We start from the raw sequence: 15,226 nt of genomic DNA, 5'->3' as shown, positions 1-15,226 counted from the left end.
AAACTTGCCTGCAAAAGTGGTTTAGTCTTGTAAATGCTAATGAACAGCTTAACACTTTGAATGTGTCGCAGCAAGGAAGACGGACACAGCTCGAGCAAACAGGTAAACTCAAAGCTTGTAAGACAAAACTGTCTCAATAATGAGTAAATAAATAATGTATGCAACAGGAGACAAACTTAACCCAGCACAGCAACAAAAAAACAAAAAGGAAAAAAGGAAAAAGCATGAAGCACACTGACTAAAATTGCACAGAATAGATGATTTAATCATTTAATCTTGTTGAAGAGGAAAGTCTCTGGCTACAGTAGCTGTAAACACCAAACTTGTGTCTCTTGCACTTATCTGCTGATTTATGCAAAACTTGTACCTGTCTGTACATAACAGCTCTTGCACATTGGGTGTGCAATCGCGTCCTGAAGCATAGATTTATGTTTAAGAGGAGTTTTTGACCACTAGTGGTGCTATGGAGCTATGTCAAAAAAGTGACTGCACGAGGACGGCCGTTACACAGTCCTGCCGTGTCCACTAATTACACTAATTACTATTGGTGGTGGTAACGTGCCAATACATGTAGCCAATAAAAGCAAAAGAAGATGACTGCTAGCGAGCAAATGTGGATGTAAATAATGTAGATGTCAAAATAGTCCAAATATCATCTCTGCAAATGGTTTATTAGGAAGGAAATGCATTCAGGACATTTATTAGGTCTCAAAAATACACACAATGGTGAGAAAAAACTGAATGTAAACAGAACTTTGTTTTACAGACAAAAACTCCACAGGGTAACTTTAAGTACATGACTGTATCTAAGTGCACAAAACTACTGTAGTTGAACAGATTTAGCACGCATACAAACGGGAAATGCAGCTGTTGTTGTGTTTGTGGTGTGTTGCTTTGGCTGCACAGCCAGTGTAGACGAGGTGTGAGGTGAAACTACCACACTGCCCTCCACTTTATCCCCACGCAATCACAGTCAATTTACTTCTGACTTTTACTCTACAGTCCTGCTAAAGACAAAGCACATAAAAAAAGAGACTGGATTTTCAATATGCAGCAATCACAGAGTTTGTGTTAACTGTCAAACTGTTACTGTCCTTACCCTTAATTCACCATTAAAAATACTTTCATGTTTTGCTTCCTTCACTAACAGTTCATTGAGGTTTTCTTTATACTTAATCTCTCTCCCTCTTTCCAGACAACTGCTTCCTCCCTGAGCAAGATCCTATTCAAGCAGCACAAGCTGTCAGGAAGTGGGAATAGTAGCATATGTTTCTTCCAGCATGTCAGTTCATGAGGGGGAAAGGGGGGATGGGAGCAAGCTGTTGGGGGAAAAAAAATCCCAGAGAGCAGAGAGAGCTTTTACTGAATTCCGTTTTTGTGTGCTGACTGCTGACACTGCAAAACTAACTCACAAACTGATGAGGGAGGGGGAAAAATTCCCATTTCAACCACTAAAAGGCCGGGACTCTTTCTAGATGTGCTCCTCTCATCCCAACCGAATGATGAACTACGCTGGTAATCACTTCCAGCTTACATTTTCATAGCAACATGGGCTTCTGAAGAAAATATTTGTTTCTCTCCTCATCAAGACCAAACAATTGAATTACAGCAGTGTTTGTAAAAGCTTAAGTACTCTTGAAAACGTCACAACTTTTTTCTCTAGTGTTGCAGCCAGTATATTTCAATAAAGCTTTACAATGCCAAGTCTACTAAAACATTATATTAAACTTTTTAAAAGCACAAAATTGCACCCATAACTTTATCAAAGAGACCCAAGAAAAAAACAAATACTACAACAACACTTTTACATCTTATGAAAAAGCATATTGGTTCTCTATTTTATAATCAGAGCAGGTTAAAGTTGTTCCCTTGAACTTCTGTGACATTTTAAACATTTAGTGACTTTGTGGCTCTGGCAATCACACCAACTTGATTCCTACACTCTGTTATTTCTCTTCTCTTTCCCAGGTCCTCCAACATCACACCAGGAAATAAAAATACACTCAAGAGATTCCCCTTAACTCCACTTTATATGCTATCTGACAACAAAGTGCACACGTAAGAAATGATGTCAACACTAAAGTACAGTTGATGAAGTGTTATTTTACAAAAATATGAGGATATTGAACAACTAATGTAATGCATATACAATGTAAAGCTCTAAAGTGCATTGTATTCATCTTGTCAAAACCAAAATCTGTTTCAGGGAGAATCAAGTTCATTTAATTACAGACTCCTGAAAAGATGTAAAAGGATAAAGTGCTCTCCTCTTTACTATTAGTAAAGTCAAAGCTGACTGTGGTTGTTATTAGTGAGAGAGGGAAAAAAACAAGACAAGAATCTTGAAGCAGCAAGATCACTGAGCATGTTTCAAATCACACTGAACTCTTCTACCCTGCAACAAACATTGATACTTCTCCTCAACAGAAATGATTTTATAAACAATGTTTCTCCAAAGAGCTTTTCTCTAATAAGAGATCAAATGTGTCTTCAGGATGCTGATCGTTATCTGAGGGAATATGAAACAAGTCAACTAATAACACAAACCTCACAACACTGGATCAACTGACTTTCAACTTCCATCCCACAACAAATGTTAGGGGGGTTTATCATCATATAATTTCCCAATGTGTAATAATAATTTATCACATTGTTGGGGGCAGCTATGCAAGTGTTCCCAATAGGGTGTCAATGCAAGGCAACAATCCCAAAGACCAAGGACATTCAAGCTTTGCAGATACTTTTGAAGATAAATTTCAGCCACAACTGACACAGTAAAAGCTATACACAGTTGTTCTATAACAATCATTTTTACATCTTAGCCAACAAATATCTTCCTGTGTGCAGCATTGGAAATTAGCGGGGGGCAAGGGCAAAAATGCCCTAAGAAATCTCAGAATGCCCCTAAAAACCATGATCGAGGGGCAGAAATTGCCCCCAAAAATTCGAAAAAAATAATTTTATCTTTACCAGTTTAGGTCAATATCCTAATTCTACATGATGCCATCATTTTATTTTCATCAAATTCATTTAATTTCAATTTCAACACACAAACACAAACAGCGCTGTTGTTCACACTATACACTACGATTCCTGACAGAGGTGTTGCACTCCTGCTGCACCTGCAGTGAAGTTCGCTGCCAGGATGGACTGCTACCTCCTTACAAAAACTCTAACTGCTCCACCCAATGAAAGCAACCTAAGTCCCGGGCCGTCACCAACACCACCACCAGCAAGCAAAATAAAGACAAATAAGACGGCAGTGAAAGTTGCGGCTTCAACTATTGAAAAATGGAAAATAGACCGGCTTGGTGTCGAATAAATGAAGAAGACAACTCTCCTCTACTGCAAGGCATTCAGGGCTCACCCACCCAAAAATAGCCTGGAACCGCTAAAAAGTAATCACGACTTTATCAAAGGAAGCGAACAGGTCAAAAAAGTGTTCGGCTCATCGGCACCAAGCCAGCAAACATAATTGATTCGCTTATGATAAGTAATATTAACGCTAAAGCTAGTGTCTTTTGTCTGGCACGTTAGCCAAAATAGTGTTAGTAATTTGGCTAACTAATGTTAATGTTAATACATATACGTGGGTCTTGCCGACCGGGGGGTGATCATTGCAGTTTTAAAGAGGCTGTTTTATGCTCTCATCTCATATATTCTCACTTTTTTATACAGATATACCGCATTATAGCTGTAAAGGAGATCCGTCACTAAGCCACCTTCGCTTTTTTTTTTTTTCACTGAACCAAACAAAACCGGCATAATGCCACCGTGTGTGCTTTTACATAGCATCCCCGCATGATGTGTAACACAATAGCGTCAGCTCCCTGTCCAGCCATGCCAGCTATCCCGAAGCTTCACAGACGTCCATTTGGCTGTGACTACCTCCGTAGCCAGCTTATTGGAGGAGCAACTCTGCTCCCCACTGCGTGTCCATACCTTTTATACAGAACAGCAAGGCGGAATGAAGGCGCAGCATTCCCGCCTTGAACAGGCTGTGTAAAAAGGGCAGCAACTAACATTAATGGGCTCAGTGTACCGAGTGAAATTAGCTTTTATTCCCAAATCTAGAACATATTTTTTACTAACCAATGAGGCAGTGCTGGATAATCGAGTCTATTATGTTATTTTCATTATGTCATCCTGGTCAAAACCTAAGCAAGGATAAATTTGGAGATGAAATAAAGAATGCTAAAAAAAACTTTAGAGAAGAACTGCATCAATAAAGAAGGAATATTATACTCGTTTAGGCTCTTTTGACAGTACTTGTAGCTACTAGTCTGTAATATTGTAAAACTGTGGCATACAACGCATCAGACCCACAATGACAACGGTAGACTGGCTTTGACTTGTAGGAGGTCTGAATATGACATGATATTGTAGTTAGAACATGTAGACAATTATTACAAATGAGACGGTGTTTACTGAGGAGGTTTTGGTTACACAAGGTGATGATTACTGTATTTATTTTAATCTGTGCTCATTTCACATTAAAAACAGCAACTTTATGCACTAATTACTATTTTTGCCCACAAAATTTAGTAAATGCCCCAATTTTTCGGACAGTGGAGGCAAAAGTTGCCCCCCCCCCCAATTTTTTTTAAATTTCCTACACTGCCTATGTGTCATACACTACAAACCTTGTATCAACACATTCCTTTCAGGCCATCCAGGCATACACCACACCCTTCTTTGTTAATTTACATTTTTGAGCAACTATATTCGCAAACTAGTCCTTACTTTTTCTATCCAAGTGGTGATTAGTAGCCTCAGTATCAGATAAGTCTAGCCTCTGATATCAAAGTATGCTTTTGGTGTACTTTTTTCCCCTCACAGACAGGATGATTTTGCCTTTTTCCGTCTGTTTGTTTGTCATCTGAGTAATATTTACCATCTTGAATTAATGTTGAATATGGCGGACTTGCGAAAAAGCAAATTGTCCAACTGCAATTTGTTCAACAGTCAACAAGTCAAAAATTGTTAGCAATGCTAACTCTTAATTCAACTTTAGCTAACAGACGTTTAGAGAATGTACTAACACATTGTTTATATGAACATGAATAAAACATGAGTACCAACTAATGCAACAATTTAACATTCATAAATAATGTATTGAAAGATTTAAGCATTACTTATTAATGATCAACAAATATATATAATTATACATTATTAACAATATCTATGGGTTTCTGCAACAGTTATGTCAAGCTACATGTGTTATTAGATTAGATGATGTTCAAATTAATGCTGTTCTTCAATTATGGAACAATTGACCCACAATATTTTGTACTGCGGTATCGGTTCTTATTATGCAGGTCCAAGATATTTTATTGTTTGGATGACTTAAGTAAGTATCCCCCCTGCGTTCATTCCTTTTCCACCTGTTGAAAACTACAATGTTGTTTTTTAAAATAAAAAATTATAACCAATATAATATGGGATGTGGTGGAATAATAAATAAGGAAATTAGTGCTTGCATCGAGGGAGGAAAAGGATGTGGGGTGGGGTTATTCATGTGTGCACAGTAGATGGTGGGTGCACACATTTTCCTCTTAAATATCAGTATCAGTAAACATAACATCAACCTATATATTGATTTATTAAACTGATAAACATGTTATCTATGCCCTCTGATTTTAACTGATTGGGTTTGTTGATTTGTGCTCATACACAAAGAAATACTTCTGACTGAAAGTCAGACCCATCCTCAGTAGATTAGTTTCTTTGCATCCATTGACATCAACTGGATGCTTTTGCCATGTGCAACGTGTGAATAACCTAGCAGAGTTGTCAATGACGGCAGTCTCTTAGTGCCGCAGAATCTGTGGACTAATTATGTCTGCCAGAAGAAGGTATGAATGTCACCCATAGAAACACTTGTGGCTTACAGATAATTGCATACTTCTGTCTTTGCAGGGTGTACACCATAGAAATGGTCTTATTTGTGAGATGCAGGGTGGAGATGGCCTGCAATGCAATAAGTGAATGTGGTAGCTAAGCAGAGTAGTAGCTGTGACATGGCATTATGGGAAATTACACTTACTGTGAGATTACATAAACCACTCACCAAGCTGGAATCCAGCTCCTTAAATTAAGAGAACCCATTTCACCCATCAGACAGAGCAAGGTAATGAAATAGCAGATGAGAGGTCTCAAATGTAATTTTCCATGTGGAGTTCTTTTGTGCCGTTATCTCAGAGGGTGCAATAATGATTCTGTGAATGACTTTTGTGCACCCCATAATGGCCCACAGTAGTTAAGGCCACAGTGTGTAAAACTATAATTACCATGTGATTTCAAAACTCAACATTTTCAGCATGTTGTAAAGACTATCCTGGCCTTTGCATAATTATAATAGCAATGTCAAAAGTATTCCATTTTGAGCAACACGTAACCAACTATGAACATTTACAATAACAGACGTTACTGAAATTCCATTTAGCTTTTGTCATTAAAACAAATTAATTGCTTCTGGAAAAGCGCGTTTATGGAATAAAGTCTTTGACAGAAAGTCTTTGAGGACCTTGAGACGCAGTTATAGGACAGAGGGAATGCACAAAAATAAAATTAACCAAAAATCTATGGAAATACCTTTTGAATAGGGATGTCAACGGTAAAATTTTAATCGCTGAGAATATTTTTGACCGGTTACACATGTCGGTCTATAGTTTAATTTGCATGAACACTCCACTAACGGCCAGACAATTACATGTTCACAACATCAGATATTCTTTTTGAATGGATAAAGTAGACGGTGTACATGGAGCGTTGCATTATGGGTTGTTTGTAGCCTTAATGTTGCTAGGCTAGCGAGTGTCTTAAAGTCTGTTTATAGCGAGTGTGTTAGAGTCAGTCAGGAAATAAATTCATGACGAGTGAAAACAAGTCTCCCGACATCTCTCGCAGCCAAAGATTACATTGCTGCTAGCCAGAGGGAGAAAGTGTGATGCGTGCCAGTCCGGGGCACCAGTTGGTGTGCTGAATGATTGAGACCGATATGCTGCCAATCAGTGTGGTAGAGGGCAAGGGATTGAACAAGCTAGTTCCGTACCCTGACCGCGAGTACGTTATGCCATTGAGAGCTACTGTGACTAAAGACATTGAAAACACTTTGAGGAGAAGAAGGATGAGCTAAAAGTCAAGATAACCGGGGCAGACAAGCTAGCTCTGACCACCAACTGCTAGACAGCTCACAAACAAAATCTAAAGCTTTTCTCAAAAATGAAGCGGTTAGTTATCGGTTAATGGGTGTCGGTCTGTCAAAAGCAAAATTAACTGAAACTGATATCCCTACTTTTGAATTAAATTTATTTAGAAATATTTTCCACTCAAGGTAAAGTTCAGGCATGCAGCCACTGTTTAAAATAAATTAAAATATGAGTCCCTAATTTCAATTAAAAAAAATGTTTTTGGAGAATACACTTGACTTACTGCAATTTCATTCAAGACAAGAAAATTGGTTGGATGGCAGGGAATATTTTAATTACCACGGTCATATTGGAAGCATTTCCAAATGGACTACAGTATTTTATCTAACTATGCAAGAATTTCAGGACAAAACTATTGATTCTGTATTGGATTTTCCTTTAGGTTTCATGAATAAATCTACAGCTTTGGAGTACAGATGAATGAATAAACAAGGTTTTCAATACCAATTTCCGAAGGTCCACTGGAGAGCCTAGAAAGCGTACTTATGCTGCCTCTGTTATTGGCAATGGCCTAGTGTTTATTTCATGCCTCTTTGAACCGACAGGCTTAGGTGCCGTGAATCTGTCTGATATCATCCCACTCAAATCTGAGGCCTGGATCCCACCGCTCAGCAACCATCAGGCCACTGTGGGATCAATCTTTGTTTGCCAGAGAATGGGATTGATTTACAGGTTCTGTCAAAGCAGCCCTCTCTCTACCCGCCTCAGACTGAGAAACAGGTAGCAACAACATGACCTGGACAACATCAGATATGTCAGCAGCCCAGAAAAGAGACATAGCTAAAGGTCCTCCACTCTGAACAACAGAGGGAAAATTGACTGTAAATCTAAGAGACAAAAATCTCTCCTTCTGAGGATACATCTCTGTCCTTCCAGTAATACCAAAACATATAAAAAAAAAATACAATTTACCACTCAAACATGAAATGTAATGAAAGCTCAGAGGACATTTGCCTATCAAAAATTTGCAGTGCATTCCAGACAGCATACGCCCATGTCACAGTGGTGTGGAGTGCGAGCGGAACACATAAAGCTCAGGAAATTAAAGCTGTAAATAAAGGTCCGTCAGATAAAGGATCTCCTGACAGTTATGAGAGCAGAGCAGGCCGAGGGCTGGCCGCTGGCTCATTCAGGACGCGTGCGGATGGGCATGAAAAAACAAATCACAGTGATGAGCATGAAGGCCACCATTTGCATTTGGCTCTGCCAATTCACACTGACTTCCATCTCTTTTCTTCGTCTCTAGCCATCATTTCTCCCCTTATGTACTTATTTCTTTTTTCTCATTCTTATTTTCCTCTCCTTTCTTTTTTTTTCTTGGCAACTACTGCATATCACACTGGAATCATCATACGAAAGCCTCTTCAGAGGTGCTGATAGAGCCAGGTAAAATTTACAAAACATAATGCAATTACTCTCTTTTTACTGCTCACCAATTACCAATAAAGTGACTATATTTTGGGGATGACATTGGTCCAGATGTCATCACAAGTAACGCAGATATGACAACCCAACAGGTAAAAGGCATTTATTGTTAATTTGACTTTTTACTAACATAAAGCCCAGTTTTGGGTTGTTGAGCAAGAAAGTTGAGCATAGTTCATTTTTTGAAATTAATTAGCTTTTTATGATGCAGAAGATCTTCTTTAATCATATCCGTTACTATGTACCTATAGGGCAGACTGGATCAAAACATGACGCTTTACCAAAAAAGTTCAATGGATGTTATTGAAAAAATTCTTTGTAAATCAACTGTACAAGGTAGAGACAGAGTCACAGCACATTATAAACACCATAAGTGTTTCTCAAGCGACACTTCAGCTTAAAATGCTTCACATTAAAATGTTTTCATCTTAAGACAATGTATGTATTTATTTTGTAAACAATGTATGTATTTAGCATAAACATAGGACTTATAATAATTGAAGAAATTTTACAAAAAAATATGCATGTTTGTCTAAATGTCTAAATTTAAGTTATAGTATGTATTTGAGAAATTATGTGAGCACACAGTAAAATAATAATTCTGTGCTCAAACAATTTATCAGGGGCTTAAGAGCTGCCACCCATTATTCAAGAATACTACACCTCTATGACATAGAGATCCATTGTTGTCCAAAAAACTATTAAAAACACAAAAAGTTACACCATTGCGCTGAGTGACATGTTCTTTCTTTATAACGAACATGGGCAGCGTAAGTTATTTTGAGTCGATCCCCCATACACTGTCCTGCTGCTGTTAATGTCAGCTTATGCACCAAATCCACAGATGGAAATAGCCACCAACAAATATACTACTTAGTCCTGTTTGAGTAACATCGGCTAAAAATTACAGTGTCCAGCTGTTTAGGAAATTATTTAGCCTTTGTGACCCGTTGGGAAGTTGGAAACTATGGTGATGCAGACCAACAAACCTTTGGCTTTGGTTTTTTTATGCTATTTGTTGACAAAAATATAGAATATCACCAGCCTTATCCTTTAATTTGGTACATATGCTCTGGGTAATGAAAGATGAATTCTTTGTTGACAGAACAGCTAACCCTTGTTGATGATGTAATTATATAACCAACAGGACTCCTTGTTGAAAATGCCTGCTATGGGCCTATTAAACAGACTAAACAGAGTACTAAGTTCGTACAATACAGCGCTCCATTGCTGAGTCCCAACTAGGATTCCAAACTAATTTACCAGGCACAGCCTGCATATTAATTTTGGGAGCTTACCCTCCAGTCTATCTGTGCCTCCACTGAATCCAGGGCACCTTCAGGGCAGAGAGAGCCTGCCTGATCTGTGTCAGCCATGATAACAATACAGCAACCATTGATGAAAGGTCTTGTGGGAATTTGTTACAAGCAATGACTGGATAATACAGTGCCAGAGAGACTGAATAACCCACATTTGAATACAAGCCACAAATTATAACACAGTTTCAGTAAATGAAGTGACTGTGTGCCTTTGTTCCATGGATCTCCTTTCACTAGTGGGAAGCTGAACACCACCACCACTACTATGTCCGGCACTGAGAAAGGAAGTTGTTGAAGACTAGATTTCCTGCTTTCATTGTGGTTAAGAACTCAAAATGTTTATAGTGGTTTCAAAAACTGACTCATCTAATGATTCATGGGAGTATATATTGCTTTTCATCTGCGTCTGAGGCAGCTCATTTATTTGTCTTTTTTATACAAATAAGAATATGCAGCAAAAAGGAAGATGATGTCCCAGCGTCCTAATAACATTTGAGGAACTACACTTCAATAATGAGTGGTTAAGGCATTAAGTTGTCTAAGTGTTCTTTTTCCCAGCACAAATGACTGAGATTTCCATGTGGTAAAGATTATAAGGCTGTATTATTAAAGTGGTATGACTTCAAAGGGTCAGTAGAGGCTCAATCATTGGGTGCTTTGTGTAAAACTGGAAAGGCTCAAACATCAGTTGTTCCTTTTGAGTGAATAGGCAAAATCTGATATTACTCAAGGAAAGTGGGAGTAGACTTAAACATAGCCTGGCTTCTATAAGTATGTATGCATGAGGAGGAAAAAAAAAGAACTGTGTTGCACTAACCAAGGTGGTTGACAGGGCCAAAGTGCATTCGGTAGCTGGCAGTCATTTTATGGCTGCAGTACTGAAGCAGATTTACTTAGATGACGTCAGTGGCTTTGAGCCAGCTTTTCCTTTTTGGTGGCACTCTCCACTGGCCTCAATGGGCCCTGCTCAAACTGCTGAGCAGCAGCGCATACTCTAAAATTCCCTTTCTAGACCAGGGTTTACCTCAGGGCACACACAGTCTGGAAGTCTGCGGGAGTGTCCTCTTTTTAAAAAACGTGCTTTGACCGTGGTGAACACTGATGTTTTGATGTGATTCTACCCCTGCCACACATCACATCTAATTACACAATTAATGACTCTGTGTCCAGATTCAATTACAGATCACAGATCTTTTTCTAGCACTGAATTTTCATAACAAAAAATAATACTGCATATTATCATTTCAATTAAAATGTGGGACACATAATGTGTTCACATTCCCATGAGGAATGTCACTGGCCCTTACAACAAATAGAAAATATGCCTTGATGCATGTACATGTAGTCTCTAACATCGGTTTTCTGCCTATAAATCTACTGTATGGACTCCTGTCCAGAAACAACGTAAACACAGTAAACTACCAATGCTTTTAGCTGTTGACAGCAATAAAATTAATCTCAGCATTGACTACATCTATCTATTAGGCATGTTTTCTATTTAATCTGTATAACATATCTCTTCTTCTGAGCACACAAGCAACAATGACAAACAAAAAGGCGACAGCTAAAATTATAATTACATTTTGGTGCTAAAAAAAAATACTGCTCAATATTACAGTTCACCCAATCTATTGTAAACCTTAATTTATCCCTGCCACACATCACTTCCTTAAATGCCATTTCCTTAAATGCAATTTTTGACTATTTAATGATTAACTTTGTATAAAATTTATATCTACATATCACCAACACCTTAAGTCCTGCACACCTGCAAGCTTAAAGATTTGTTAAAATTAAAACTCAAGCAGGACTCAGAAATAATCTATTTCAAACTAATACTAGTGGAATTAAAATGCCATTTTTCAAAATTCATGAGAAAAGAAATACATCACTGCTCTATTGCACCTGTTGCATGGAGCACCGAGTACACAGATGCTTCTCATTTATGGTATTCTCATATTCTCATTTAGACTCACACAGACTGTATCTCTTGACGTGCTGTGAATCAAAATGGTCAGGAGGTGTCCACAGAGGTTAAAATTAAAACTAATTATCTTAATATGAATGGGTAAAGGGTTTGGGTTCCCTCTTTGGTATTAAGACACATTATTCTAAGATTTACGCTCATAATAGTATCATAGTATCATTATGAGTCCAGGTAAGTGTGGTTATATGTTCCAAAATATATATGGGTTTCAGCCTTTATCCCTACATTACACTAAATTATACATCTGGTAAGTAAATCTCCAAGTGATCAAGTAAACATGGTCATACTCTGTCATCGCACAAATTAATTAACTTCACTGCACCGACACCACAAGAGATTTAAAGAATTTTAAATGCAAAGAAATCAATATGGTAAGAAGATTGATATACACCTGATGCCAGGCTCACAAAAAACCCATTAATGGCAGGAGAAATCAAATCTATGTTTCCTTATGATGCAGAAAATCAGCAATAGTTTGGCCTAAATACTGTTTCCAGCAATTCGCCAAACCCTTAAATAATTTCAGTATGGACAACAGAAGAAAAGTGTCTTACTTTGTTCCAAGAAGTAACACAGTCCACCAAGTGTCTCACAAAAGCACATTATTCTGTCCACACTTCAAAGAGAGAGACTATATTCACTACACTCCTGCTCTCAAGACAGACCTCGACAAGACAGCGTAAAAGAATAAAACCTGACAAAACATTATCTATGTAGCCTATGAGAGTATATATATATATACATATATATATATATATATAAATATATATATATGTATATACATATATATGTATGTGTGTATGTATGTATGTATACATATACACACACACACACACACAATAGCAAAATCCTCTCTTGTTCAGGTGTTTATCAGGATCTGCTTTAATTTCACTTGTGTAGATAATAACAAAATCATTTTCACAGCTCATTTCATAAGTCAATTCAAACAATTGTGTTACTTTTTCCCCAGGAGTAATTCCAAATTATATATATAAAATATAGACTAATAATAATATAAAGAGATAAAGATAGGGTAAAAGATAGAAGTGTAATCATATCTGTAAACAAGTCTTCTTCTTATGTCATCTTAGTCTCTTAACAAACTTCAGGTAATGTATATTGCTCTGCTTTAAGCTGCTTCAAAACATAGCGGGTGTTTTGGAACTCCTAGTTTCAAAAGTAAAGTCTTGTATGGCCAAAGAAAGACAACATCCTATTCTTGCACAAATGTTATGCAGGCTCCCGTCCAACAGGTCCACTGGTTGCATAAGCTGAAAACAAAGCATCTATTTCTACCCCTAATTTTTTTTTCTTCTTCCCGGCAAGCAGATTTACAGTGTGACATGTCTGCGGTTACGCCTGACTGAATTCAAACTGTTTCCTGGAAATAATAACAGCCACTTTCCACGTTAATTAAATGAAAAGTGTTGTGTCTTTCTTGTGTATTTTTGTCTCTTTATTTTGCACAGAGTTTCATAACATGTCAAACAAGTTATTAACTGTAAAAAAAAGGATATTTTACATCATGACAGCAGAGAACTTGTACAATTGCCATAACCAGCAGCTCTCCCATTAAAAATATTAAAGAGGTGGGACGCTGTAGTTGCTGCAGCCAACAACTTGTAGTAGTAGTGGGAGTGGGGGAAAGCTTCTGCAAGTCTGTTTTGACCCTATTGCCCAGTTGCATCACCTCTTCTCATGAGCTTATTAAAACTCATGAAGCAAAATCACTTAACAGTAGTTACTCCCCTGTACTGCACAACTGATGATGAAACACTATCAAAGCAATGAGATGTCAAGTGTGGCCAGACAGCTGACTGAGCTTGAAAACATACTGAAAAAGCACAAGTGAAGAGTGCGAATGAATGAGGTGAGATTCATTTTTTACAACCCTCTGCTAAATTAATGAAGTTAAGACACTCTGATTGAATCACAGCAGCATATCTGAGCTGTGTAAACTGTGACCCCATGACCTGACTGGGCTGTTTGTTCCAAGCAAACCAAATCTGACAACTTGAAACAGCAAAGTCTGGCACAAAGGGGAGATCTTTCTGATGTTTGTTGCAACACCCACTTTTCAAGCTAACTTACTTGTTGCTAATGAAAGCTTTTTTGGCCTTTGCAATTTTCCAAGAGTCCACACACACACACACACAAAAAGTTATAGGGATGAAACCACTGTAAGGAGTAAAACTTTGTGACACACAGATGGCTGCCACAGCTGGCCTATGATTGGGGGGTTTTTAGCTGAGCAGGCATTTCCCAAACTAGAGGAAGGAAAAACAATGAAGGAAACAGCAAATAGGAGCTCCATAAACTCCACTGAGCAGCTCTAAATTCATACAATCATCTTATTGTCTTTTAGATTATGTGTTATAGCTTCAATTATCGTTTTATAAACCAATGGCAAACTCACAAATTTAAGCTAGTTTTCCTCCTCAAACCCCTGGGGTCGATACCCAAAAGACTTCAGCTTTCTAATATTGTGGGGGGTTTTTTAAAAAAAAACCCAAAGCAATACAAGCACCCTTATAAATGCAGTTTACTACATTGTTTTTGCCAAACTGGTAGTTTTTGGGGTGTAAGTTATTCGTGAAAGGGGACACAGAAGAGCTTTAATCCACCCCGCAACATGAAACAATAAAAAGGAGTTTAAGCTAACCTTTCCCTCTCCAGTTCAGCCGTTGGAGTTACAGTAACAACATGGAGAGCAGCTCGCAGCCTGGTGGGAGAAGTGAGAAACAAAACAAAACACACACACACACACATAAAAAAAATAGAAATACTTACTCAAAACTTCGCTGACGATTAAAAAAGCAACGTCCAACGTGTTGAAGCAACAAGTCTCTCCGCTGTGTTTTCTTTGAGCTGGTGCGAAAATGCTCCGGTGAAATCTCCCAACAACTCCCGGCTGAGCCAACTACGGAGAGGAAAACAGCAACGTTTTCAACCGTCATCTTGTCCAAAAAATTGTTATTCGTGCTGTATATTTTTTAGTTCATCCTCAATCCCGCGGGGAGTTTCTGAGGCTTCTGACACAGAGCACACGGCATCTGAGGCTTTTTATAGGGGCGTATGAGCAGGCTTCTTTTCAAAAAATGTAAAAAATGTCAAAGATTTTCGCCGCTATGTCAAAGCCATAGGCTAGTTACACCAGCCGAGTGTTCAAAGTGAGCACCCTGTTGCAAAGCAGCGACCAGAATCGGCCATCTACCTCAGCGATGGAAACAAGACGACCTAACGTTACTTCACGCCATGGGATAAATAATAAGCCAGCATTTTTA

At 38.1% G+C, this 15,226-nt stretch overlaps 1 protein-coding gene across 15 annotated transcripts in view; it reads right to left on the bottom strand.

The window, feature by feature from the left end:
- Positions 1-15,226, bottom strand: part of tead1b (TEA domain family member 1b) — a 56,783-nt gene that overhangs the window by 41,182 nt on the left and 375 nt on the right. For 10 of the 15 annotated variants that reach the window (XM_042397505.1, XM_042397660.1, XM_042397819.1 and 7 more), the window contains exon 2: positions 14,733-14,862. The gene's annotated coding sequence lies outside the window, so the exon portion shown is untranslated. The other 5 variants (XM_042398444.1, XM_042398526.1, XM_042398589.1 and 2 more) reach the window with 3 other exon arrangements.

Source organism: Thunnus maccoyii, chromosome 1, assembly GCF_910596095.1.
Source record: "Thunnus maccoyii chromosome 1, fThuMac1.1, whole genome shotgun sequence".
Taxonomy (NCBI): Eukaryota; Metazoa; Chordata; class Actinopteri; order Scombriformes; family Scombridae; genus Thunnus; species Thunnus maccoyii.
This window is presented reverse-complemented; position numbering and strand designations above follow the sequence as displayed.